The 25800-nt window shown below is 39.3% G+C and overlaps 1 long non-coding RNA gene across 2 annotated transcripts in view; it reads right to left on the minus strand.

Moving 5' to 3' along the window:
• Window positions 1-3783: 3783 nt before the first annotated feature.
• LOC101799047 (uncharacterized) overlaps window positions 3784-25800 on the minus strand; it is a 43345-nt gene continuing 21328 nt past the window's right edge. Inside the window, exons 4-6 of one of the 2 annotated variants that reach the window (XR_011810543.1) lie at window positions 16613-18269; window positions 7339-7410; window positions 3784-6213 (exon numbers count right to left, since the gene is read on the minus strand). This is a non-coding gene — a long non-coding RNA (uncharacterized lncRNA). Of the gene's footprint in view, window positions 6214-7187; window positions 7411-16612; window positions 18270-25800 lie in introns of both variants that reach the window. The other variant, XR_011810542.1, reaches the window with a different exon arrangement.

The following is a 25800-nucleotide window of genomic DNA, read 5'->3' on the forward strand; positions in this document are numbered from 1 at the left end:
GGAAATTCTTATTTCTCTCTTTTCAGAAATAGCAAAGAAAAATAGAAACAAACAAAAAGAGCGCAAACATGAGAATGTTTCTGAGGTCATCTTGCACCTTGGAGAAATTTTCTACCACAGACCTGAGAGTACACAAATCTTTTTTTCTGCAACACCCAGCCCAAAGTCTTCCATTCAGATAGCTATGGTCAGGTTTTCCATTTCAGATCATGTATGGCCCCCCATAGTCACAGAGTACAGTAACCTCTAAAATGAGATAAAAATGAGTCTAGATACAGAGCAGAGTGTAGGTAAGAGCTGGGGTGTACCAGAAGTATCAACAGTGGCCCCAGGGCACCAAGACAGCACGGTGTTCCCTGTTAGCTTGTCAAGAAGCCCTTGTAAGACTGCGTGCCTTCACATGATATTTTTAGTATTGGAATAAGCAGGTTCAAAACCACCTTGAGTACAACTCCTCTAGCCACAGCCAAAGCTTAGCTCCTCTGGAACATCTTCATGAATAATAACTAATCAGTGCTCAGCACAAGCACGTAGCACACAGAGTGGTCCACCAAGATGCCAGCCACTTTGGGGTGGAAACAAAACACAACTGTTAACTCACATGAAAATTGTGTAACCCAAGGAATAAATTTGAAGAAACCACTGCTTCCTGAATGCAAATAGGCAATGATACTACTCTGATGGAGGCCATTGTCTCTTTACTGAGCACAAATGTGTAAAACCCTGACCATTACACCTATACACCTGTAGCTCCTGTAGCTGGTTGAAATTTATTTTTAGCTGTTTATTCAACTTCTTTTTGCAAAAGTTGTACTTAACTTTGTTTCATTTTTGCAAATCAGAATTGATTTTTATTTTATTTTTTTGACATTTCTCTTAAAATGCCAGATGCTGAAAATCCTTGTTTGGAAACATGGAAAAGCAAGAGCTCGGGCACTTCTGACATTGAAACTGCATTTGGGATCCGTAGGCTCTCCATAGCTGGTAGGTTTCTCTTGAAGTAGGCTAAACCAACACTGGCAACATTCAGGGCCATGTCCTGGGGAAGTCCCCATTAGTGACCAGTGCAGGTGGATGAGCCCTGCAGAAACCAAATCCACTCATTTCCAGTAGAATAAGTCTAAAAGCAAAGATATTTCCTTTTAACTACTTGCTTTTGGCAAATCAGGGCTTCTTGGGTAAAATCTTTCCAAACTATAAATCCATCAGATACTTTCTCAGTTCCTCAGTTGCCGTATTCCAAGAAATATGATATGACCTTGGCTGGGAAATGCAGCCAAAAGATCACTGTCACCTATTGACTAGCTTTCCTGCATGCATCCATAGCATAACTATTTTTTCTTGAATTACACCCAAGTAGGGAAAGGTGTCTCTCCTTGCTTACAAAACCCAGTGTCTTAACTGCAAAAGATGTCATGAGCACAGGCCAAAAACATGTGTGTCTTTTAAGACATTACTGTTCCTTGTAGGAGAGAAAGAAAATAAACAAACAAACAAATAAATAAATAAATAAGGCTCATCTTTGAAACTAAGAAATGTACTTATTCCAAATTTTGAGCCAATCTTCAGAGTTAAGTTATATATAAGGTTCTTCTGGAGTTTTACTGGAGCTTGATATAATGCCAGAAGATACTAAATTCTCATTTTTAAGAGAATGACCACTACACAGAGCTGCCAACTGAGAGTTTCCTTTATTGCAATAAAGAGCTTGCCAGGGATAACCTCAGTAAAAATGACACTGATAAATACTTCAGTTTAAAGATAATCAATACAACACTTCCAGTGTTTACACGTGGTTTTATTTTTTGGTCAGTAGAATACATTTTTCTTGCCCAACTTCCACTTCCAACAAGGTCCTCTAGTCTTTTTCTTGCTTTGGAAACAGAACACTCTATGACTGAATCACGAGTACATGTGCAGTGCTGTCAGTCGGCATAATACCTTGGACACACATGAGGGCAGGATTTGGCTGGGGGGAATGGCAGCGTAGCATGTTTTTTAAGTGATATATCTTCTTTGAAAATACTACTCCAGATTATATATACAGAATAAAACAATATATATTCTAGATCCGTTTTTAATTGGTTATTCCCTCTGAGATAATACCTTTCCCTCTTCATGTGTTTTTAGTCCCAGCTTATGTGATTTCTTGCAGTTGTCCCGGATTTGGATTTCCCTCGATGGCCCTGTTCTGTTTTGAGAATAATTTATGTTTCACACTTCATTTGCATGCTTTCCTAACTGCATGGATAAAATAAGCACAAGATTCCTTGTCTCTAACTTCCCAACTGAGCAAAAAAATCTTCTCCTTTTTCTTCCCATTCCTCATACCCTACTGCAGAGTCAGACACATTGCTACAGACATTCACGTACATCAACATAGTGAAGCGTCAACATGGTGAACCATCAGCAGAAACCTCAACTATGAAGTAGGAAAGTACAAGCAGGTAAAAGAGCAACAGATGTTATTTATGTGCTATGTCTCTTGTGGGAATGCTTTTGGTGTCTTTTATATATATGTATGTATATATATCTATATATATAAATTATTTTTTCCCCTTTTAGAGTAGTGTATGCCATACAGATAGAATACACGCTAGTCAAACCACAAAAGGCAGTGACATGAGGACCATGTACAACCAGAACCATACAGATACACAGACTTGTGATAAAGTCATAATATGTGTATTTTCGTCTTTTTAATGTGAGTTGGTTTGAAACCTTTTACTTCAACATTTGCATAAACACCTACTTACCCTTCCTCCTTTTTAAACACGTAGTTTAGACACTAATTTTGCCTCCAACACCAAGTCATCAGCAAGTTTCATCAGCAATTAAAATTTTCCAGTTTCAGGCTAGGACACTATGAACAAACTGATTCAAAACAAAAGATGAGCACAGTGGTGGGGTAACCCCAGTTATGTTGGTTTTACTCACCACTTGCAATTTCTTCCTCTCTCTTGCCATATGCTGCAGCACATATCGAAAACTTTACCAAGTCAAAGGTCATATGTGGCTTTAGAAAAGTTTCATTGTTTATTAAGGAAAAAAAAAAAAAATAGAAAAAAAAAAGTTGAAAAGTGAAAGAGCAAAAATTTAGGGAGTTTGAGGTGCTGAAGCAAAGCTGCAGATATCGGAGTACAAGTGGCACAGTGGCACAGGTTGCCCAGAGAGGTTGTGGAGTCTCCTCCTTGGAGATCTTCAAAAGCCACCTGCACATGGTCCTGGGCAGCCTGCTCTGGGTGTTCACACTTGAGCAGGCCCAAAGGTCCCGGAGGTCCCTGCCAACCTTAACCATTCTGGGATTCTGCAGTCTCTAGAAACACCAGTGTCCTGGTTTCAGTTAGCACAGAATTAATTTTCTTCCTAGTAGCTGGTGGAATGCTGTGTTTTGGCTTAGGATGAGAAGAGTGCTGATAACACCCCGATGCTTTAATTGTTGCAGAGCAGTGCTTATACTAAGCCAAGGACATCTCAGCCTTTTGCTCTGTCCTGCCAACGGGCAGGCTGGGGGTGCAGTAAGAGCTGGGAGGGGACAGACCCAGGACAGGTGACCCAAACTAGCCAAAGGGGTATTCCATACCATCTGACGTCATGCTAAACAATATATAGGGGTGGCTAGCTGGGGGGAGGGGGCCGGACTGCTCGGGGTTAGGCTGGGCATCGGTCAGCGGGTGGTGAGCAATTGCATTGTGCATCACTTGTTTGTACATACTATTACTTTCGTATTATCACCATTGTATCATTATTATTATTATTGTTATTATTATTTTGTTATTATTATTTTCCTGTCTTATTAAACTGTCTTTATCTCAACTCACGGGCTTCACTCTCCATTTCTCTCCCCCGTCCCAGAGAGGGAGGGGGGAGGGTGAGCGAACGGCTGCGTGGTGTTTAGCTGCCGGCCGGGTTAAACCACGACAACCAGCTACTTCCTCGCCTCACTTAAAAACCTTCAAGAATCAGTCTGAGTGGAGAATAATTTCACTGGTTGCTGTTCATAGTGTTTTACTCCATGGCTGTTAGCTATTATTTCTGTTATATTGACACAAAAAGCAATCAAGAACATTCTCAATATAGTACCTCCTGCTTCTGCATTACAACCCAGTTACACAACCCACAACATTATACTACTTCTTTCGGTCCTCATTACTGAGCACTTAACATTCACACTCCGGCTATCTGTTCTTTAATAAGAAATAAAGTTTTTTGTTTATTTTACACCTATTTCACTTGTCATTTAAGATTTACAGAATGCCATCAATCTTTACCTCAGTACATTGACCTCAGTCTAATTGTTAGGACTCCAAATTCTGCACAGATGTTATAACTATGAATTTAACTTTATATAGCAAGAAATTCAGTACTGCCATATGCTGTCTTTTATGAGCTTGCAGTTTGTAATGAATATCCATGACTAATGCTTTTGACCCAGGTAAGCCCATGATTATGGAAGGTAAAAAAATTACTAAACTTTATCGCTGCACTTTAACTAACACTGCCAACAACCAATGTGAAGGAACTCCTTTGCCTGTGTGTTGATTTGAAAACATTTCTTAGCTCTTCTTAATATACCGTCTGCATCAAGTGTCAAAATCTGCCAGATTCATATATTTTTATATCATAAGATGGTTTTCTTTGACGTCCAGTGTTATTCAGATATCTTTATATTTTGTTGCTTGAATCTTTTGGTTTGGTTGTTTTACTTTATTAAAATCAATTGGGACAAAACTTTCTTAGGCTTCTTAAGAACCAGTCAGGTACTAGAATTCAAACACATTTATTAAGAGTGGAGTTTCAAATATTTTAAACTATTTCTATTTAAACAATAGGGAATACCTATTCATAAGTAACTTAATCTTTATTAATCCTCGAGGATATGAACCAGATACTAGTTAATGTCCAAATTAACTTTCAAAACTGCAACGAGCCTTATCAGATAGTAAATGTAAAACTGAAAAATTAACCTCCAAAAGCAGACAAGTGAATCAATTGTGTAGTCCAATTAGCTACTTCCCAAATGCAGAAAGTACCTCTCCCTACAGAGAGGCACTGAGGTGTGGCCCACATATTCTGTGTGGTCTAGCAGGGCTGGTGACTCTCACAGTGATGTGGGAGCCAGGGAAAATAAGGTGGCAAAGGTTGCAAGGGTTGTTCAAGGCCTTGTTAAGGTTTAAGAGAGGGTGATATGGCTTCAGCAGTCTGATGATGTACCGAAATCCAGAGCTGGAAGCCGTTTGGGGTGAGGTGGGACACTGCTATCTTCAAAATGAATTTACTTAACATTAAATAATTATTCTTTTATAACTGTAGGAGCTTCCTTTCTAGAGTATGGACCTCCATCCTGCTCCATATGGGTACAGTCCACCCCATGGTAGGGGGTCCCTCCCTCACAGCAAGAGGTCCGTTCTTCTCCTGGAAGTTCTTATTAGATTAGGTGGAGGCAAACAGCCACCTTTTTCCAAGGGTGTTTAAATTAGCTCAAAAGGCACTGACCACTTTCCTAGATAACTTTTTAGCATGTAATTAGAAATGAAAGGCAAAACGGTAAATAGCAAATTATGAGGCCTGAAAGTCAAGTTTAACCCACTCAGTATTAAACTGCTGACATCTGAGTGTGCAGGAGGTGACTTACCCAGGGCAGCTGAAGGTCACATCCCGTGCTGTAAATATCCTGATTGTCACATCTGCAAGTAAAATCAAGGGTATGTCCTGCTAGAAATCCACACTGACGACTAAAGTAAAAGTATTGAAACTCTTTACTATAAACAGTTTTCGATGCAGCCACTGAATATTACTAACTAGTTAAAATGAACACAGCAATGAGGTATTTTATGTTTCCATTAGACAGTAAGAGACTGAAGGTGAGCTGAGCGTAAAACACTTGATGGTGGTAATATGTGCGTCCATTTATTCAGTTCTGAGTAACGTTCATCTCAAATATCAATTAAAATAGCCTAAGCAACAGCAAAGGAAGCCTAGTCCTGCATCATTAACTTTTTGTCAGCACTGCTGGGAGTGTATCAGCAGATCTACAGCTGCTGGTTTTGAGTGTGTTGAGTGTTATGGAGGGGATGCTCATCTCACTGTACAGCTAGCCGATCTCATCCTAGCATGTTCATCAAAGTAACACGAAGTAAAACTGGTGTGAGGTAAGAATGAAGTTTTCTGGGCATGAATCTTCACTCTTCTTCCCACGTAGTCACGTTCACTCTGCAAAGTGAAAACAATGCATGACAAGATGAGAACAGAGGCTGAACCTTCATACACAGCCAATAAGTAACGAAGCCTTCCCTAGTTCACTTGATCTGAAGGTACAGCCCATAGGCACTTTTTCATTTATTTTCTGAATAAATTTGAGCTTTTTTTCTTCTGAGTAGGACAAACAAAGCTCAGAGTCATAGCAACCAGTGACAGAGTCCCCTTCAGACACCCTCAGCTGATATTAGCACCACAGTTTTGGAAAAGCACTGTGCCAGGAACGAGTTACCAATGTAGCATTACAGCCAAAGCTACTTTGTAAAGATATCACTACAGCTATAGTCAGGCATCCTTCCAATGAACAATAGTAACTAACAATTGGGTCTAGACTCTTTTTCTGATTCAGATACTCGTTTACTGTGATTTTAATGTCTATTTTATTTCACTGTATTTATTTATTTTTTTAACTGTTATATTTTGTTTTCACTTTAAAATGTATTTATTTTCTGTTAATTTATTTTCAGAGTTAATGGTCTATCTCTTGTGAAATCAACTGTCAAACGTAGCAGAATCAGCGATTGGATGAGAAATGTTTATGCAGTTCAAGTGCTAACATAGTGTGGCGTTAGCGCAAGAGGAAGGACTCTATCACCATGACTGTGTGTTAGAAGCTGTTTACTGACTTTTAGCTAAAGCAAAGAGTGAAACACTTAGATTTTTATCTGAAGCCCTAGAATCTGGAAAGCATAATAAAAAGAGAAATGACCCTCATTAAAATCCACTTCCTGTTTTAGGTTTACTGGAATTAATCCTAAAACAAATTCTGCAATCTCTCCTCAAGGCCCAATTCTATGGCTTCTTCCATCTAAAGAACAAATTATGCCTAAGTTCTCTCTCCCATTTTTGCTGATGTGTGATGAAAAGAGAATTTGCTGTACCTCTACAGCCGATAGAGTTTTTGGCATCTAAACCTAAGGAAGTCTCACCTCTGCACTTGCCTTTGGCATTTCTCTTGGTCTTTGTAGAATACTTTCCAACAATTTTCTACAGATGCATATGGGAGATACCACTGCACCAAGAAAGAAATACAGTGCATTAGCCTCTACTTAAGATAAGGTAAAGCGGGAAGTGCCACACCTGTGCCAATAGGAGAAATACTTCCTCTTACAGGGAAGAGATTTATGCATTTCCCAGCCCTTGGTGGAAGACCTGCACACAGAAGAAATGGAAAATTCTGTTTTATGCATGATTTTATAAGTCTTTGCCAAATTTGCATCATTATAATGTATAAACACATAAATTAATAGCATTGAAACCATTGGTTTATTATTGCTGAGCTAAGATGGGTGAAGCTGCTGCTACATGGACACAGATTTCAGACCATATCTTAAAAGAAAGGCTGGCAGAGATTTCTATTGACTGTCCTCATTTAAGGGACAAAGTCCCTTAAATCCCTTAAGTCCCTTAAAGAGTGAACATTTCATCTGAACAAGGGTCTCCAAGTTTAGACTCAGGGGAATTGCTTTCTTGCCCTTGGTTTCAGCCAGAAGTAGAAAACGCAAAGATATGTGAGAAAAAAATAAAAATAAAAATAAGAAGAAAACTTTTATGACCTATGATTTGGTTCATAAACTTAAATTTCATTCTACCTAACACAAGCGGGAGGCAACAGGGAGAATATACATCTGAGTTTATTAGCTGACAATTTTAGCTATTAACATAAACCTGTGAAAAAACCAGTGTGGTCTCAGAATGCACCAGGTGAATTATTTCCAGGATGAAGTAGCAATGTCATGGTAGAGAGGGCTGCTAGAGCTTGCTCTGAAATAGTTTATGGTGAAGAATTCAGTTTAGTTAAAGCTAAAAAACAGGATCACTTTTAGTTAAAGTATCAGTCTGTAAACATCAGGGAGGAGAAAATATTATTCCAGCTAAAGAGCAAGCTGGAAGGGAAACAGGAGTAAAAAGAAAACTCAAGTGGTATAAATTAGTCACACATATACTTCCCATGTAAATTAAAAGGTCTTCAGATAACAGAGGATCGAGGTTGTGGTGCATCATCACTGCAGAAATCAGGAAAACTAAACTATGTCAAGATCTGATTAGCTAAGTTTTTGAAAGTGAATAAGGAAAGTGCAGCAGCAGGTAGGGGGACCTGAAGTACACTGAAAGTTGTATTTCTATGTCCTTAACTAGCCTGCTTCCTTTACCCCTGCTAAACACTTAGCTATTAGCAGTTGAACAATAACACTCCTGCCTGTTAGTACAAATCTCATCTCAGTCAGAAAAGCAGAAAAAAAATGATAATGTCAATGAATCTGAAGGACCAAAAGCTAAAATTGCTGGTGAAGAACTAGCAGTAAGTTTGCAGCAGTTCCTATCTTCTCAACAGCTCAGTTCATATCTACTGAGACAGCTAACGAAACAGGAATTGGAGCGCTGCTCTCATGAGTCACTCTGGAAACCTTTACATAAAAAAAAAAAAAAAAAAAAAAAAAAAAAAAAAAAAAAGCTGTGTGTTAAAAGTATCTTAGCCAAACATGTTATTTCTCTTAAATATACAACAAAACACAACTGTCCTCAAGGTAAATATCCTCTGTTTTATTACTTTAGATCACTTTTCAGTGCTGTAATCATGTCATTATGTTTGCAGTTCCTGGCTCCAAAAGAAGCAACCATCTAACTATAAACTTCTGGTTTCCCAGTCCATTCTGTCTGTGTCACTTTGAGGAGGACAACCAAAGTTCAGTGAGTCTGAACCTACCACCAAAATTGATGGGAGTAAGCTCAAGTCTCCTTGTCCATGACATCTGTAAGAATTTTCTTCTCTGCTATGCAGTTTCTAAGAGATATTCACAGTTCACATCTGTTTTTTTGTTTTGTTTTGTTTTGTTTTGTTTTGTTTTTTTTTTAACTGGATTGGAGATCTGCAGCAGGAAAAAAGCACAGTCAGTCTATGTTGCCCACTGATGTACCAGGAACACTTTGATTGGTACCACCAGGGGTTCCTGCATTTTTGGTATTTTCTATAGTATCGTACAAAAAACAGGGGTAAAAAATATATATATCTTCCTTTTGTCTATAGATGGATAGGAATTTGAATAATAGAACACTGAAATCATTCTTCTCCAGGTCTTTATAAGGCCATTACAGTGACTCCCAGGATCAGAGTGCTTCTTAAATGTTACTGTAAGATTTTGTACCTTACTGTGCAATGTCCTTTGAGGGTAACAGCTCAGAAAGCTTGGTTTCAGCCTATTACAGCCAGAACAGGGACACAGCATGGGAATTCCAGTTGCTTTGTTTTCATAAGTTTTTGCAATACGTTATGTTTTATTTTCCCTACCTTTGGAGCCAGGAAAGTTGCATCTGTCATGAGTAACTTCTGCAAAAAAATATGATGGTGGAGACCGAAGAATAACAAAAACGCTTTCACACTGAGAGGCCTCTCACTGTAATAACAGCATTAATCAATAATTGTAATAGCAAGTGGCAGCAAGACTTAAGTGTCCTTAAACTACCTTTATGCTTCTATACATTTATACATCCTACAGACAAAGTTAGGGTCTCCCTTGTGGTAAGACAGGTCTGGACAACTAGATACAAGCAGTAGGAAGATAACCTCCCAGGTGGTCCAAATGTCTACAAGAGCCACATTGACAGTTGGTAACCAACTCATCTATGGACTAGACAAGTGCAGTGTAGCCCCTAAAATATCTGCTTTTAGGCACCACATCTCATGTTGGGCTGGCCAGCCTTGACCTACCATGGATGTGTATACCAGAATACCCTCAGTCCCTAAATAATTATTATCTTTTAGGAATGAAACTGCAGGTAGAAGATGATACTTCAGAACCTTTCTATGCTATCTTTTAGCTCTCCTTTACTTTTCTATTTTTGTTGTGTCTGTTGAGGTCAAACCAGTGGCAGCTTTAATTGCACTTACAAGGCATGTTACTAAAATGGGCACAGAGTCCTAACCTCAACGTTTTCTTCATTATTTTGCAACTTTGGGAGCATGCCAACATCATTGCAAGATTTGGCATGCATTTACCTGGAAAGAATGAGAAACTTCATATTTCATTTCAGCTTTGCAAGGTTTCCTCCCTACACCCCTCTCACCCCTACACCTCTCACCTCTCCCCCCTGACTTCCCCTGAGGAAAAAAAAAAGGAAAGAAAAAACAACAAGGCAAGCAGAGGAACTGGAAACATAGTCAAAGGGCAAAGCCGATCTCTCTGACAATGATATAAATCAGCACTGCTCAGTAGGCTTCTGGGGAACTCCCCCTGAAAGCAAGATCAGACCCTTCACAAGGGACCGCATGTTTTGTGGGTAGCCACTCTCTTCTGTCCTTGAATTTGGGTATTATGTAGAGGTTATTTTTACCTGCTCCTCCAGCTAAGGCCAGTTTGCTACGTGAGAGTTTTGTTGCACTTGGAAGTGTGAACTTTAAAGGCCAAGCTGATAACCCTACCTGCAACCTAGTGCCTTAGATTCCAGTCTAATGAAGCTCTAAGTTTAACTTCTGTTTCAGACCTTTAGCACAGAAAATATTCCTTGCACAGCTGCTACTTGGTGCTTGGAACTTAAAAATGGCTTCATTTTGACAGACAGACTCACCAGGCAACTAACAGAATTTTACAGAATATATACATTAAGTATTTTAATGTCAAATGTTTAAACAGCCTTTAAAAAGGGATGGAAATAGAGGTTACCACCGCCCCCATCCCACCAGAGTGGTGGCCCTTGCAAGTCACACTTCTCCTGAAGCTTCTTTTGCTTCGTGTCTGGGGCTGCTTCAGTAGGGACTCAGCTACACCCACATAAAATGAAAGTTTCACAGACAGTGAAGTTTCACAGAAAGTTTCACAGAGAGGCATTCGCTGTCTCTTCTGCCACCTTCGCTTCCTTATCGCTGGATTAAAGAGAGGGCTCCACAGGGTGGAGTTCTCCCAAGAAAATGACAATGAAACCATGTTTCTTACTGCCTAGCACAGCACTTCCTCAGTGAAGATGCGAGCACCTTGCCTTGGGGACTGCAAGCAAAGGGGTGCCCACCACAGTGTCAAGGCAGGGGTGCTGCCTCCCTGCGTGGGATGCTTAGGATTTGAATCAAAGCATTTTCCTGCTCAGACCCATGGAGCTGTGCTTTTCTCTGTGGGATGTCCAATTCTCTCTGTGCACCCTGCAGAGCCTCACTAACTCCTATCTCCAGCCACAGTAACCTACTGGGCACACAGTTTAAGCATAGCCGTGTCCAAGCCCTTTTGCAGTATAAATCCACAAAAATGTCACTGATTCCCATAAGAGAAAATCAGTGCAAGTGAGGGCAGACCATGGCCCAGCAGCCCCACAGCCCAGCACAGAGAAGAGCTGGCGACACCAGTGAGCGGCAGCCCCGAGCTGGGCAGGGAGCAGCTGAGAGGGAGCCAGATGGGTAATGAAAGGGGCGCAGCCAGCTCCTCAAAAAATAGACTTTTAATTGGAGGATGTTTTGCAAGACACCCCTGACATAAAGTTGAATTATTTTCATTTTTGCTCAAACAGCAAAAAATGTAAATGTTGCTGTTTGCGCAGAGACTTTTTTTTTTAAGTTGTTGTTGCAAGACAGCACTTAAAAGGAGGCTGATATTAATCATCTCCATGTAAGGCAAGTTTAAAATGGCATATCAACCAATTATTCAGAGCAGCTGATGGGCAGTGGCCTATTGTGCTGGCTGGTGTTTCTCCGGAGCGGGTATCAAACGGGTCCACGTGGCACGAACAGAACAGAGCTCCAGATGGGAGAGCAGTTCCCATCTTTTGCAGAGTAAATCTGCTGTTTGAGACTATATTATATGACTGAAATTTTATACATATGACTTTGTTGGAGCTGGGATCTCTTCTTTTGAAAATGTGCTACAATAATAATTGCATTTACCAGTTGCCAGTCCTTCTCGCAAAACATTTTTTTTTTGTTCCGATTGTGAAATTAATTGTCTCTAGCTAATATAATTAAAAACAAACACTTCTGATTTCAGCGGAGGGAAAGGGGAGAAAAAAAAAAAAGCAACTGCAGCCCTGATTTTCTATTGACAACAAGAAAGCCCTGCCATCCCTGAACTGTTTAATTATTGAAATGAACTGTAACAGTACACTGGATTGTTGCCGAGGTCACCGAGCAGTGCTGGATGTCAAGAGGAAAGCAGCAGCTCCGAGAGCCCTCCAACGCCCCAGGCTCCGTCTGAAAACCCACACACTTTTTCTCAAGCATTCGGCCCCTGATAGGTAGCCTGATAGCACTGCCGATTTGCTGGTATTACAGAGGTCTGACGGTGCTTGCTTGTTTTAAGACAAGCCAAACTATGCTCTGGTGACCACCGTGACGCTGTGATTCCCATGCCCTATCGCATTCCTCTTTCTCAGATCCCAGGCATTTTTTTTTTCCCCTACGTGCAGTCCAGGATGTAGACAAATGAATTCCAAGTGACCTATGTGGGGGTGGACTCTTTGGAAACAAACAACAAAAATAAGATATCTCCTGTCCTCACTTTTTCATTTGCTTGCTCCCTGGATACAGTTTATTCATGGCAATGAAACACACATTTTGTCTCTGGAGCAAGATCCAGCAGCAACATCTTTACCACCCCCTAACTTTTTTTTTTTTTTACTTTTTCTTTTTCCCCTTCTTCCTTCTTTTCTTTTCCTGATTTCCTACTTCAGTCTTTACAAAAGAGATCTTGTTTTACCTTATCTGCTCCTTTGGAAGTCAGGCTGCCCTTTAAAGCATATCATATCAAGGCTTTCTATTGATTTAAATGATTTTTTTTTTTTTTTCTAGAATAGTTTTGGAAACTGGAAGTTTTGAAAAAATGCATGTGCGTATCTGTACTGGCAGCATGATCTGCTTTGCAAATAATCACTGAGTATCCAGGGAAAGGGAAAAAACTTCTTTTGAAATTTTCAATGTGAAGAAAATTCTGTAGATAGAAAAACTGCTAAAAAGAAATAAAACTGCAGTTGGGGAGCAGACAATAAACATTTCAGATTGCTTTATGGCACACTATTACAGGCAACTATCTTGCTTAAGTAGGCATAACATTTTTCACAGTATATATTTAAGGTTTTATTATGGTTTGGATTAACAGCAGGAAACCATCGCTCTTGAAGGGAGGGAGAAATAATTTTTGCCAGTTCAGTGGCCTGGCAGGTAGCAAAAAGCACTTTTTAAACAGGACATGGACGTCTGAATTCAACGTGGCCTGAGAAATGCCCTGAATGGCCTCCAGCTTAGTAGGATGCTCATGTCATGGCCTGCAGGCAAGGGATGTCCATGGGCAAGAGAAGACCCTGGGGACTAGCGCTGCCCCACAGTCACTGTGTTAGTGACACCAAGGCTTTTGCTGGGCTACCTACAATCAACACAGCCCTGTAAGCCTGTCCTTCCCTGCCTGATTTTAGGGGCAAACATCAGAGCATTCAGGGCCACTGTGGCCCTTCAACAGCTCTCATCCATCCTCCAGAGCAGCTCTCTAGGACAGCAAGTTACGTGGTGACATCTACCTCCAGGCTGCCAAATCCTGCCAGTTCAGAACAATGGAACAGAGAATAACGGGAAAAGAATAGCCCACATCAACACATCCAGCATTGTCCCAGATTCCCTTCGGCTTCATTAAAATTAGTGACGTCCTTCAGTCTTGGGTGCACCAGACCTTGCCTGCTTCTGCATGGAGCACTGCTGGCGGAGCTGCCGGTGCTCCCCAGCATCTCCTCACTGCCAGCACTGGCTCGGTGACCCCAACCCAAACCCCACATTTGGGAAATATGCCACTGCCCATAGAGACCCATGTAGCCATAGTTGTTCAAAAGAAATTAGAGTAACCTAATTTTTATTATTCCCTACAGAGTGACAACTTGCCCCACTCCCTGATGTACTTCTACGTCCAAAGAAACACGTTCCAATTATCCCATCGCGCCCACCTGCATCCAGACTCTCATGGACCCAGGATGGGGACAAAAGCTTCCAATATGCAAAGCTTCAGCCAGGCAGAGACGCAAGGAGCTAATCTCTTTGTAAATTATGTGAACTGAAGTAAGTAATTTAACAGCTTATTCCCCCAGGTAGCCACTGACCACTGTATGTCCCTGTTATTTAATATGACAGTTAACCTTTCGAGGGCTGGTAGTCATTTCAGATTAACCTTTGTATCTTAAAAATTAGTAAGCAATTTTCTTCTGGTTAATTTTTTTTTTTAATTGTTATTTTTTCCACCTCTTTCCAGTGGTCATCTCATCTACATTTGTTCACCCTTTTTAATGCATCAGATTGTGAATCAGAGTTGGGAAGAGCAAGGGGAGGGACTGCTGAGAAATTGGAAAACATTTTTAAGGAGGTAAGATGAAGTATTTTTGCCATAGTTTACAATTATAATAAAATAAATCTAGAAACTATTTCATGTATGAGAGCATGTACATTAGAAAAAATATTTCTTTCTATAATGGATAACCATCCGATGAACACTAGAATGTGAGTAATTTGTCAGCTTTTCTTTTAATTAAAACTCTGAATATAGTTCATGCACTGTTTGATTCAGCATCAACATTTTGGATGGGGGCTAAAACTGATTTCCTCTTAAATATGTGGCATTTCTCAGGACAACTGATGAAATGTGCCTTAACATTAAGCTCTTGAACCCATGAGGTTGGCTTGTTTCAAGATCAGTAAATCAACAGATATTAGAGTAATAGCCCTGAAAAGGCTCAAGACTTCTAACACTTCTGTAAATGCTCTCTTTACCAAAACTGCATCCATTTTTCCTCTCAGACAACGTGTTTTAATTCATTGCATCATTACCAAGCTGGTCCACTGTAAAATGAATTAAAATCATGCTAGTTAGAACAGTTCCATTCTAAATATGTTTCTCAATGCAATCCATGAAACATTTAAACAGATTAATTTTTATTCTTTTTTTTTTCTTTTAATTTTTGAACAACTGAGAAATCTCCTCTAATTTTTTATTTTTATTATTTATTTTTTTTCCTAATGATTGCTTCTTCGAACCTTCCTTTGGGGAATATTTAAGCTTTCATGAATTAACAGTGGTCTGTTCCCACCCTTCCCACCAGCTTACTCTGCAGTGGGCAGGCACATGATACCTGTGCACATTAGAGAGCTCAATCAAAATCTGCCAAGCCAACATACAATACTAGTGTGTGAGAGAGGAGAGGAGTGATATATCCCTTGTGAATAAATGTGAATAAACAAATATTTTTATTTTATTTTATTTTTCTGCTGGAAAGAGGATGACACAATATCATATGGGTTGGGTATCAAAGTTTGCAGCCCCATGCTTTTGTGTTAGACTCATCTCCCAGTCCCTCACCACAACTTTGCAACACAGGGACTGAAAATCACCATTACACCTCCTAAAAACACTCATAACTTACCATATTTAGATTTAAGTTTTGGTTCCCTCTATTTTGCCTGTTTTGATAAATACCCATGGCACTCAATAAAATTGAAACATCAATGAACAAAACAGATCCATATGAAAATTTCCCTAGGGATTAGGAAAGGAGAAGAAGCACATCTGGTAGAGGAGAGTCACATTGCTAAGTATGCTCAAGTTCCACGTTTATAGGTGAGTACCAGTGGTAATCTAATTTATCTGTAACTTACCTGAATATTTCTTGGTTCAAAGCCTAGGGAATGCAAAGGAGAAACCTGAAAACTGAGAAAGCTCACTCAAAAAAAAAAAAAAAAAAAAAAAAAGGAAACAGTCAAATTTATATTGTAAGCACCGTGGTAGCCCTCTTTGTGAGAAAGAGCTCTTACTTCATTCCCTGGGAATTACTTGAAGGCAAACATGGTGAGAATTACTTTGGAGAGTGTTTGAGGGAAAGCACACCATGGGAAAGAGGAGCAGATGCATCTTTTGAGTTCAGTATTCTTCATGCCTCTAACTTCATATACCCTTTACACAATCTTCCACTAATTCTTCTACACCAATAGCCTATAGAACCTAATTACTCAAAGTTTTTTTTTTTTTTTTTGTGTGTGTGTTTTTTTTTTTTTTTTTAATCCTTCTATAAAATGCATAATGCCTGATATCTGAGTCACAAGCACAGTTAATGTAATCTAACACATATTGCAGGAACCTACTGCACACAGATATTACCAATTAGCACATGATTTTAACAATCAACATTCATGCAATTAATAGAACACTTCATATTCCTTCTAATTTTGAGCTCTGCATGAGCATATGTTATCATGACGGAATGTGGGATCATTTATTTATACTGGAAGCAAGGCTTCACATAGAAAGCTGAGATGCTGAAAGTTAGCTTAGAAGTAAAAAAGCCTCAGTTTTGCATTGAGAAATAAATACTTTTCTTCTCCTTTCTAAAAGTTGAGTTGTATCCTTACCTTCTCTTTGATGCTTGCTTTTAATAAGCCTCTGAATGAGAAACTGCTCTGATTGCAGCTGGGGAACACAACTGTAAATTAATCAACAAGCAGGTAAACACTTCTCTCTAAAATTGGATAGCACTACGTAAAAAAGATTCATAAAAAAAGAAATAAACGTATTGTGTTCCTTAGATCTTAATATTTTTTTTTACATTTAGAGATTATAGTATCTGAGCACTTTGTTTTCCTTATTGCATTTGTTGTTATACTTCGCTGTATAATTATTATCCTCATATGACAGATAAAGAACTAAGGTATATAGAGATTAAACCAGATCTCCACAGTATTTAGGCACCTATTTCCATCAAATTCCTTAGGACTAAGGCATTTAATACATTTAGGGTCTGGTCCTGCCTCTTTTTCTCACTGCAGAGGAATCAGGGCACCTAACCCCTGTTCCCAGAGTCCAGGTAACTGCTGGCCTACCTGACTTGTCTCTCTGCTTGCTCTGGGGTGTTAACATAAGCAAATAGCAACAAAAAATTATTTTAATTGCTGAAATCATAGATGTGTTACTAGCTTGTTAAGGAGGAGGGATGTTCAATACGAAGGTGGTTTTTACACGTAGGCTGGAAGGAATCACACCGCACTGCTGCGGTAGCTGGAGCTGCTACGTTCCCAGTCTATCACTGAGGAGAATAACGTCAAAACACAGAGGTTGTGCAAGCCTTCGTTCCAGAACATCCTCACATCTTCAGCTGCCTTCTTACAGAAATGTCGCACGTGTTTCCTACAACTGAAGACATTCCAGCAGGCTTCACAGCCTTCAACAGCTCCTCCTGTGAGTTTTAATACAAGGGTATGCCAAACCAGTACCACACCATGATGACCTTCACTTTGTTTAGGAATTTGCCTGTCTAATCTTACTTTCCATAGATTTTGGAGAATGCAACTAGTGTTACATGGGTTGGAGTCCTCTTCCACTTACAACACAGCAGGAAAGGTGATGTCAGAAGGGGCATCTGACAGCAGAAGCGACCATGTTCGTGTGAGCTGCATGGTGACTTCCCACTCCTTGCCTGTCCAACAGGCTAGTGACAGTGCTTGGTTCCCTTGGGCTTTTGCCTCAGGAGCTGCTCCAAGACCCTGTGTCGAGAGGCTGTTGATGCAGGGAATTTTCCTCCAGCAGCAGGAACCGAAGCAGCTGCAAGAGCTGCAGATGTAGCCTTTAAATCATCATGTCTTTTCCTCTTTCAGGACAAGCTCCTGAGAGAATTTGGTTTACCACACATCTGACGTGTATTTATGTGTTGCGGAACAGGAGTAAAGTAGTGATTCTCAGGGCATAACTGTATTCTGAAAAACGTCAGAGAAGTTTTCATCCTCCCTTGCACTGTCTCCCCCCTCAAGGCAACATTCACACAAGCACCTCCTTTTGGGCAGCTGCTGTTTCAAACAAGAATATATCATAGTAATCTACAGGTGGCTAAAGAAAAGAGATTTCACCTGTGGCTGCAGCACTCCTTCTTATCTCAAGGGCTTTTCAACAAAATTTGGGTAAACAGGGAGGAAAATGCTCTGAACATCAGTATCTGATTGCCATATTTGTATGTTTTGAAATAAGTATGTGTTGAAATCAGTCCAGATTTCCATGATGACAAGGGAGGATACACAACTGCAGAGAGGAAAAAAAAAAAAAAAAAAAGAAAAGAAAAGCTTCACATCTCCAATTCAGTTTGCCTGAGGTAACTTCAGCCAAGGTAATAGAGCAGCACTAGTGTCACTGACAGAGGTAAACTAAGGGTGATGGCTTTTCACACTGACTAAGTGTATTAGCACTGGCCTTCCTGCCAAAAATAAATAAAATAAAAGTTTGAATAAAAAAAAAAAGTACTTTTTTTTTTTTCATGATATCAATAGTAAATATGGTGGTTATTTTTTTTAAGCATTACTTTACTAAAGGCTTTACTGCACAAACAATCCAGGGGGAACAGAAAATCATATAATTGTGCAGGTTGGGGAATTCTCTAAAAATACGTAACCATGGCACCCTTGTCATTGCCAATCAAGTAATCTTGATAAAAAGTAAAGTAATTAGCCTTTGAGAAGAGCATAAAGCTAATTAAAAATGACAACTTAGTCATCTCCACAAACAGCACAGAATCAAGTCAGTAGTTCTAACTACAACATGACTGCAATACCCTGGCCTGCCAAGGGGGCCTTCCTTCAAGCCCATTAAAAGAAACCATGGTTTATAGGATCTAAACTTTGATAGCGTTTTCCTTTGTTCTAAAATTTGGATTTGCTTCATCTACTGTATGGTATGTCTGCTTGCTTTTTTGTGCATTTTACCATCTTTTACTAAGTCTTTTGCCATCCATCAGTAATTTTTATAATTTAAATGACATTTAGGAGCATATAAAGTCATATAAAAAGACTATAAAACGTGAAGCATAAGCACATTCATTTCATAAAAGACTTACAAGATACAAATAACAAATTTATTTTCATAACAAAGTTGTTCTTCACAACTTTATAAATAGTAACCAATAATGACCTTTTATAAATAATCAAAAAGAAACCACAAATTCTTCATTTATATAGCTATATGGGGTTCTGTCCTCCCATAGGCGTTAATAGCAATGTTTTAATTAATTTCTTTGGGAACAAGAGTGAATATTTCTGCTTTTGTTGTCATCAAAAAAACTCTTGAGGAGGACAGGTTCAGGAAATTTTCACAAATGACATCACCTTTCATAGCAGATATTTTTACTCATTGCAGGTGCAGAAGACAACAAATGTCTGTCTTTTCAAATCACAAAATTCTACTGAATATTTCCTAACATAAGCATACGTAGAATATAAATATATATATTAACATATATTAACTACAGCTGGTAGTCCACAGTACCATGTTTCTTAAAGCTGAGAGCTCGTTTGCTTTGAAGAATTAAGATTTGTTAATCTAAGTTGTATGCAGATATCTTCATCTCCATGAATCTTTGGTGCAATTCCTGAACACCCACCCATAACCTTAAATTTTAAAAGGACCAATCAGTACTGACATGTTCTGGTCAAGTCCAAACAGTGATATCTTCAACAGATCCATCTGAGTGCTGCTAGCACTTCATCCCACTAATATACCTTCTCCAAGCACACAGAGGAAATACGGGTTTGATCTTCGGAATAAGGATTGACTGACAGAGGAAAATAAGTTTTCATCATTTTTTTTCCCTAGCCCATGCTAATGTTTGACTAAATTTTAAGTTCTGTATTGCTAGAAGAGAAAAGAATAATGATTTAGAGAAACCCTTAGGCTGCTGAAACATGATGCACATAAGCAACCTGCAAAACAGAATGATTGTGACTCAGTGTAAGAACTGAAAACTTAAGCTCCTTTGACTTACCGTACATATGAATACATGATTTGGTAAAATAGTTACAGATGTGTATCTAGACCAAATAAAAAGACCTTGTAGCCATACAGAAAATATGTATCTGCTTGTGCTGCACTCTTATAAAAGCTTGAAGCAGGAATAAAATGTTTGCTTATATTTTGAACAAATGTTGGATGAAACAAAATTCTGAGCAACCATGAACAAGATAAAGACCTTGATCCTGCTCTGTAATGAATCGTAAGGCACAGTTCACAAAGGCCAGCTCTGACTTAGGAAAGCAAGTCTCCCTAAGCTTCTCTGCAGTCAGTGGAGAGAGTGGATCATCCGTCTTCAGCTGTTGTAAACAGGCATCGTTCCACTCGAATCCATGGACGCAGACCAACATATACAGACTGAATATCTTAGGCTGTGATCCCAAATCTACAGATCCGCACCTCTTAATAATTCTTTTCATGCCAAGTGTAACGACGTTGGACAACCTTTCTGAGCTTTGATTTGCAAGCTTTTCATTGAAAACACTTGCAGTGTCAAATGGCCCCCGAGATGAGTTCTGTATTCTGAATCTGGTGCAATTTCAGGTGATTCTAGGGTGTTCTTTCACTTCTTTTAAGTGTTCATTCACATGCATTTGCATTTTATTTATTTTAAAGGAGGAAGTGATTTTTGTTTTGTTTTGTTTTGTTATTAACATTTGTAAAGGCCCTCAAGGAAACAATATCTTTTCATAAGCTTACTGGACACGCAGGTGGTTTGGTCTCAGGCTCTTATTCTTTGTTGTCATAGATCACCAGGGAAGATAGGAGAAGTGTTGCTTTTCTCTTCAGTTTTTGCTTTCCCCAAGCAAAAATTAAATTTTTACAGGGATAAAGTAGTAATCTACAACACCTGCAAAGAAAAAGCATGTACTTGATCTTTTGACATGACTTTTTCTTATGTATGGAAGGTAGAGATAGAAATGAGATATTTGTCTAGTAAGGAGAGAAGAAAAGAGTAAAATCTCCACTTGCTCTTGTACCTCTCATCAGACCTACAGGCTCTTAAACTTAATTCCAAGTTTAACCTGGACAAAGAGATGGAAAAAATACACTGTAGGGAACAAGCCTGCATTGGCAGTGGAGTGGATTCAATGACCTAATAGTTCTTTTTCCATCTCTGATTTCTTTGATACTATTTATAAAAGGGAAGCAAAAATGATGGGCCACTCCAAACAAATTGTTAACATAAAGCAACAGCAAGCATCAGAATTGGCAAATGCCTCTTTAAGACTTAGGCAGCTCATGGAGCCAGGGAGAAGACTAATAATGCACCTCTCTGAAGGTCCTGGGCTATGTTTATTTCCCATATTTATTTAAAAGAAAATCAAAATACTTTTAAGCAAGTCAGCTGGTTCCAAATTTAGGAACAATTGAACAAAGAGGAATCTGCTAATTCCAGATGGAGTGCATATAGTCCCTTGGCACTTATTACTTACCAAATGTTTCGGAAAGCAAACACATGACCTAAAAGATTTTGTGAGTGTGGGGTCCTCAAAAAAGCTCTTAACAAGTCATGTCTTTCTAACCATATTTACTTTACCCACACACAAAAACCCACTTAGTTTTCCTTTTTTTTTTTTTCTTTTGGTTAAAAAAAAAAAAAAAGACAGACAATGCTCCCTTTAAAGACTATTTATGTACGATTCAGTTATCCCATAAGGCCAGGGGCTCTGTAGGTGTCTCCTTTGAAAGGCTTCAGCTGTGGAGCATCTGCTCTCTGTGCATGAAGGCCACCTTTCCCTGCACCATGGCTGGCGTAGGTGTTTGGTTAATGCAGGAGCCCTCCCACCCAGCGGTGTGGGAAACAGGCACCTATAGGCAGCTCCTCGTCTCAAAGATCCAACATAGGTTTTGTGTTTGTTTTCTCCTACATCCAGTCCTTTTCACACTCACAACATACTGCACAACAATTTATGTTGCCCAACATACTGCACATAGGTACTAAGCCACCCTCAAAACACATCCCTAGGCTAACTAATGTAAGATTGCCGGTAAACGTTTCATGTTCACGTTGTATCTTAATTAAACAGGAAACTGAATCTGATGAATACAACTTGGAATTTTTTAGTGAGTATTATATATCATTATAATAAATCTTTACTCCCCAAATTAAATACTTCCAGGGAAGTATAAAGTAGAAAAAAAAAAAAAAATGAGGGCAGTTTGACCAAAAATCAGAAAATCCTGCTGAGAGGCTTCCTTTTCCAGTAGCTCTCCAGCCCCACAAGCACAGTAATGTAACTGAGCAAATGTTGCGTTAGCTCCTGTGCCTGTGCCCACAAAATCTGCAAAACTTCTGCTGTCTGCATGGGAGGATTCCCTAAAGAGGGTCTGTTCTCTTCTGCTGATCAGATAAGCCCAGCCCTACCAAAGGGGCGGAAATAAAGAGAGCAGGTTAGAAAAGTGTCTAATAAATATTAGGTTTAATTATATATACATATTTTTTTCTATTCCTTTCAACAACAGAATAACACCTCTTTTCTTAAAAAACTAAACCCCCTTCCCTGCTCCAAAGAGTTGGGAAAAAAAAAAAGGGGCAAAAATAAAACAAATGTTTAAGACAATTAGTTGTGATTAAAAGGGGTAAGAAAAAGGACTTCTCAGGATATTATAAATAAGTTTAATTTAGTTACAGAGTTTGTATGAGAGAGATCTATTTCCCTAAGGCTTCTCTTTTTCTTTTTCTTTTTTTTTTTTTTTTTTTCATTTTTAAGAAGTTTATCATTTATTTTAAAAATCTTATCTTCATTTACTCTGTAACCCTCTTGTTTAGACCTGTATGGATGTCATTTTTTCACAGCCATGGACTCAGACCAGAAAGAACCTGATGGCAAATGCACTTATATCAGTTCAAGGACCCACGGTGTGAAATCTGCTTGCTGCCAGTGCACACCCGCTCCTTGCTCAGCTGCTTTCCTCTACCCGTGCGCTGCGGCAGTCCCTGATGTTTTAGTATTGCCGGTATTTCTCTGAAAATCCTTAAGCTGCACCAACTAACTCCACTGAACAAATTATTTTACATTTTTAACTGAAATGCTTTTTGTTTTTATTTTAATGAATCCCCTAACTCCAAGTTTAATTAAACTCATGTTTTTTAATTAATTACCAACAAATGCAAATGAGAGAAACTACACAAACATGTATTCACTGTTCACAGATACAGTTGTCTTTCTGTGTTGTTTGTTTTTTTTTTTTCTTTTTTTTTTTTTTTTTTTTAAATCCTGAAGTGTCAGGATTTAAAAATCTTAAAGTCTTGAGGGTTACAACCCAAACATTATTTTCATTCGAGGATTTATGAGAATATCTTACAAGTGAATGGCAGGGAGCTCAATTGCTTAAAGGAACATAAAGCAAATTGCAGTTTCATTAGTTTTATCAAGTTATTCTAGCTAAATAACAGTAGAAGTCAGCAGAACTAGGCTTCTGTGTACATTATTAGAAGAGAAACATAGAAGAACTTCCCCATCAGAGGTGTGTACAGTTAATGGCTCTAAACGCTGACAAAAGCAAAAGCAGACTTATTAAGTGCTCTCTCGAGTTCAGCTACAATAGAAATCCTGAAAGGAGGAAACGAGAGTTCAAGCAACAAAACTCAAAGCTCTGAAAGCCAGGAAACACAAATTTAAGGCATGGAATATGCTCATGCTTAAATCTTGGATATAGTAAGTACCTCCAAGTAGTGGTCTCCTGGTACTTGCAAGTGACTATTGCCAGTGCCTGAAGAGAGTGCACAGGGGAATTACCTTCTTTACAGTATAAGCATCATTATTTTCAGCATGAAATATTTCAAAATCTCATGAAATATTACTCTGATGAGCTGTTCAGAAACATCTTAGGTTCTCTGATGACTTTTTAACTCAAAATGCCATAAAAGCATCCTGTCCTGTTTCCAGAGCTAATACACGGGATTATTTAAATTGCTACAGCAAGGAGACAGGAATCTTTATTTCTGTTCTCTTCCTAGGCATAACATGGATGAATATGGTGATGTCTACACGACACGTTTAGCTTGCTCTCGGAGTTCCAGAATAACTTAAATTTGCACACAGAGATCTCAAGCTTGCTTAAAGCCCAAGCTGGGTGCTTGAGCTCTGGCCCTGCTGGACAACAGCCCAGAGCTCAGCCCAGCATTGTGGCCCTTGGCACCAGGGACAGCAAGCAAAGCCAGCACTGGAGGCCTCTGACAGAGTCCCCTGGGCACTGTGCTTTCTCTTAAAATCAGCAGATAAGTGCTGTTTTTCCTGTATAGCAGATGAATTTCTTGTGTGCAGCAGAGCTCCACACCTATGGAAACCATATTCCGCAAGTGTTGCAATATTTCTTCTTTCCACTTCATTGTATAGCTATTTTTAAATCATTGGAGCGGTTATATTTATATATTCATACACCTCTATGTACACACATACAACACTTCTACTTATCCCTCCTCCGTTTCCCTCTCCAAAACATCAGGCCAATTTCTCTACCCTCTACCTTTGGAGGAGGTAAAGTGGCTTCTTGACACTAAAGTATCTTTTCTTCTGTAAAAGGCTTTACTTTCCCAAAAGATGCAACATGTGAGTGCACACATTTTTGGTGCTTCTTTCCCAACAAGAGAATAAATAATATCTTAGAGACATGCATATGTATTACAGCTTTGGGGCAAGTGGGAATTTTTCTGACTCTCTGTCCCTCTGTATCCCCAGACGAAAAATGGGAATAAGTCACCCTTAACAATCTTATGCAAAAATTTAATTATGGTAAGCTTATCTAATTGACGTATTTTGAGGAGGTTAACTAAAAGATGTCATATGTGCAAAGTTATTTGTTGTGTTTAAAGATACTTGTGCTCCCATCCTTGGGAAAATTCCTCACGTTCCCTGTCCTGTTGCACTTAGAAATGATCCTATCTTGATTGCGTTCCAGTTACCCAGTGTCAAAAATAATCAGGAAGAGGAAAGATAAAGCACAAGAGCATTCTGTGGAAGGCTGCAATCCCAGCAACAACTCCTTCCCCTGCCTGCCCAGCCTGAACATATGCAATCCTTTGGAGAAAAAAAAAAAATAAAAATTAAAAATTAAAAAAAAAAAGAGCAGATCTGTGTCCATCCACCTCCTGAGCAGTTCCTGCAGTAAGACAGTCTGCAGGCAGCTGCACAAGATCTATAATCACAATTTCAGAGCTTGAGAAAGTCCTTAAAATATCCTACGTCCCCTGGCCAATTCTTTAAAGCACAAGGAAACAAAGCTACTCCCTGCTTTGCTTTTTCACAGCTTCCCCTCGGCCCATACTTCGCTGAGCGTGAGGCACGGAGCCTTGCACAGGGTGCCCCAAACACGGGGGAATCCGGGCTCCCACCCTGGCGGCCCCCATCAAAACGGGCCCTGGCGAGGAGGGGTTTTCCTTTCTTAAGAAATATTGCAAAGAGAAGATTCCCATGTTTGAAAGGTCAGAGGAAAAAATATAATGCACTCATGAAGAGACAACCTCATTAATCCTGTTGTTCTTGGCCCAGTCAATAGAAGAAACATAAATGCTGTCAACACTGCGCTGCTAGATAAAGGATAAAAAGTGGGAATGAAATGTTTTACTGCAAGGACTGTTCTTATAGTTTGAGAACATTTCTGGAAATAACCTGAGCTGAGAAAATGTTTCCTAGGAGGAATACATGCTGTGGGAAACTGTGTGAAAGATAAAGTTTGGTCAGTGACCTTCTCACTATCCTCTAATCACGCAGCACACAGCTCAAAGGAGAGAAAAGAAAAAAAGAAAGAGGGATACTGTGCAGCCAGA

Source organism: Anas platyrhynchos, chromosome 7 (genome assembly GCF_047663525.1).
Source record: "Anas platyrhynchos isolate ZD024472 breed Pekin duck chromosome 7, IASCAAS_PekinDuck_T2T, whole genome shotgun sequence".
Lineage (NCBI taxonomy): Eukaryota > Metazoa > Chordata > Aves > Anseriformes > Anatidae > Anas > Anas platyrhynchos.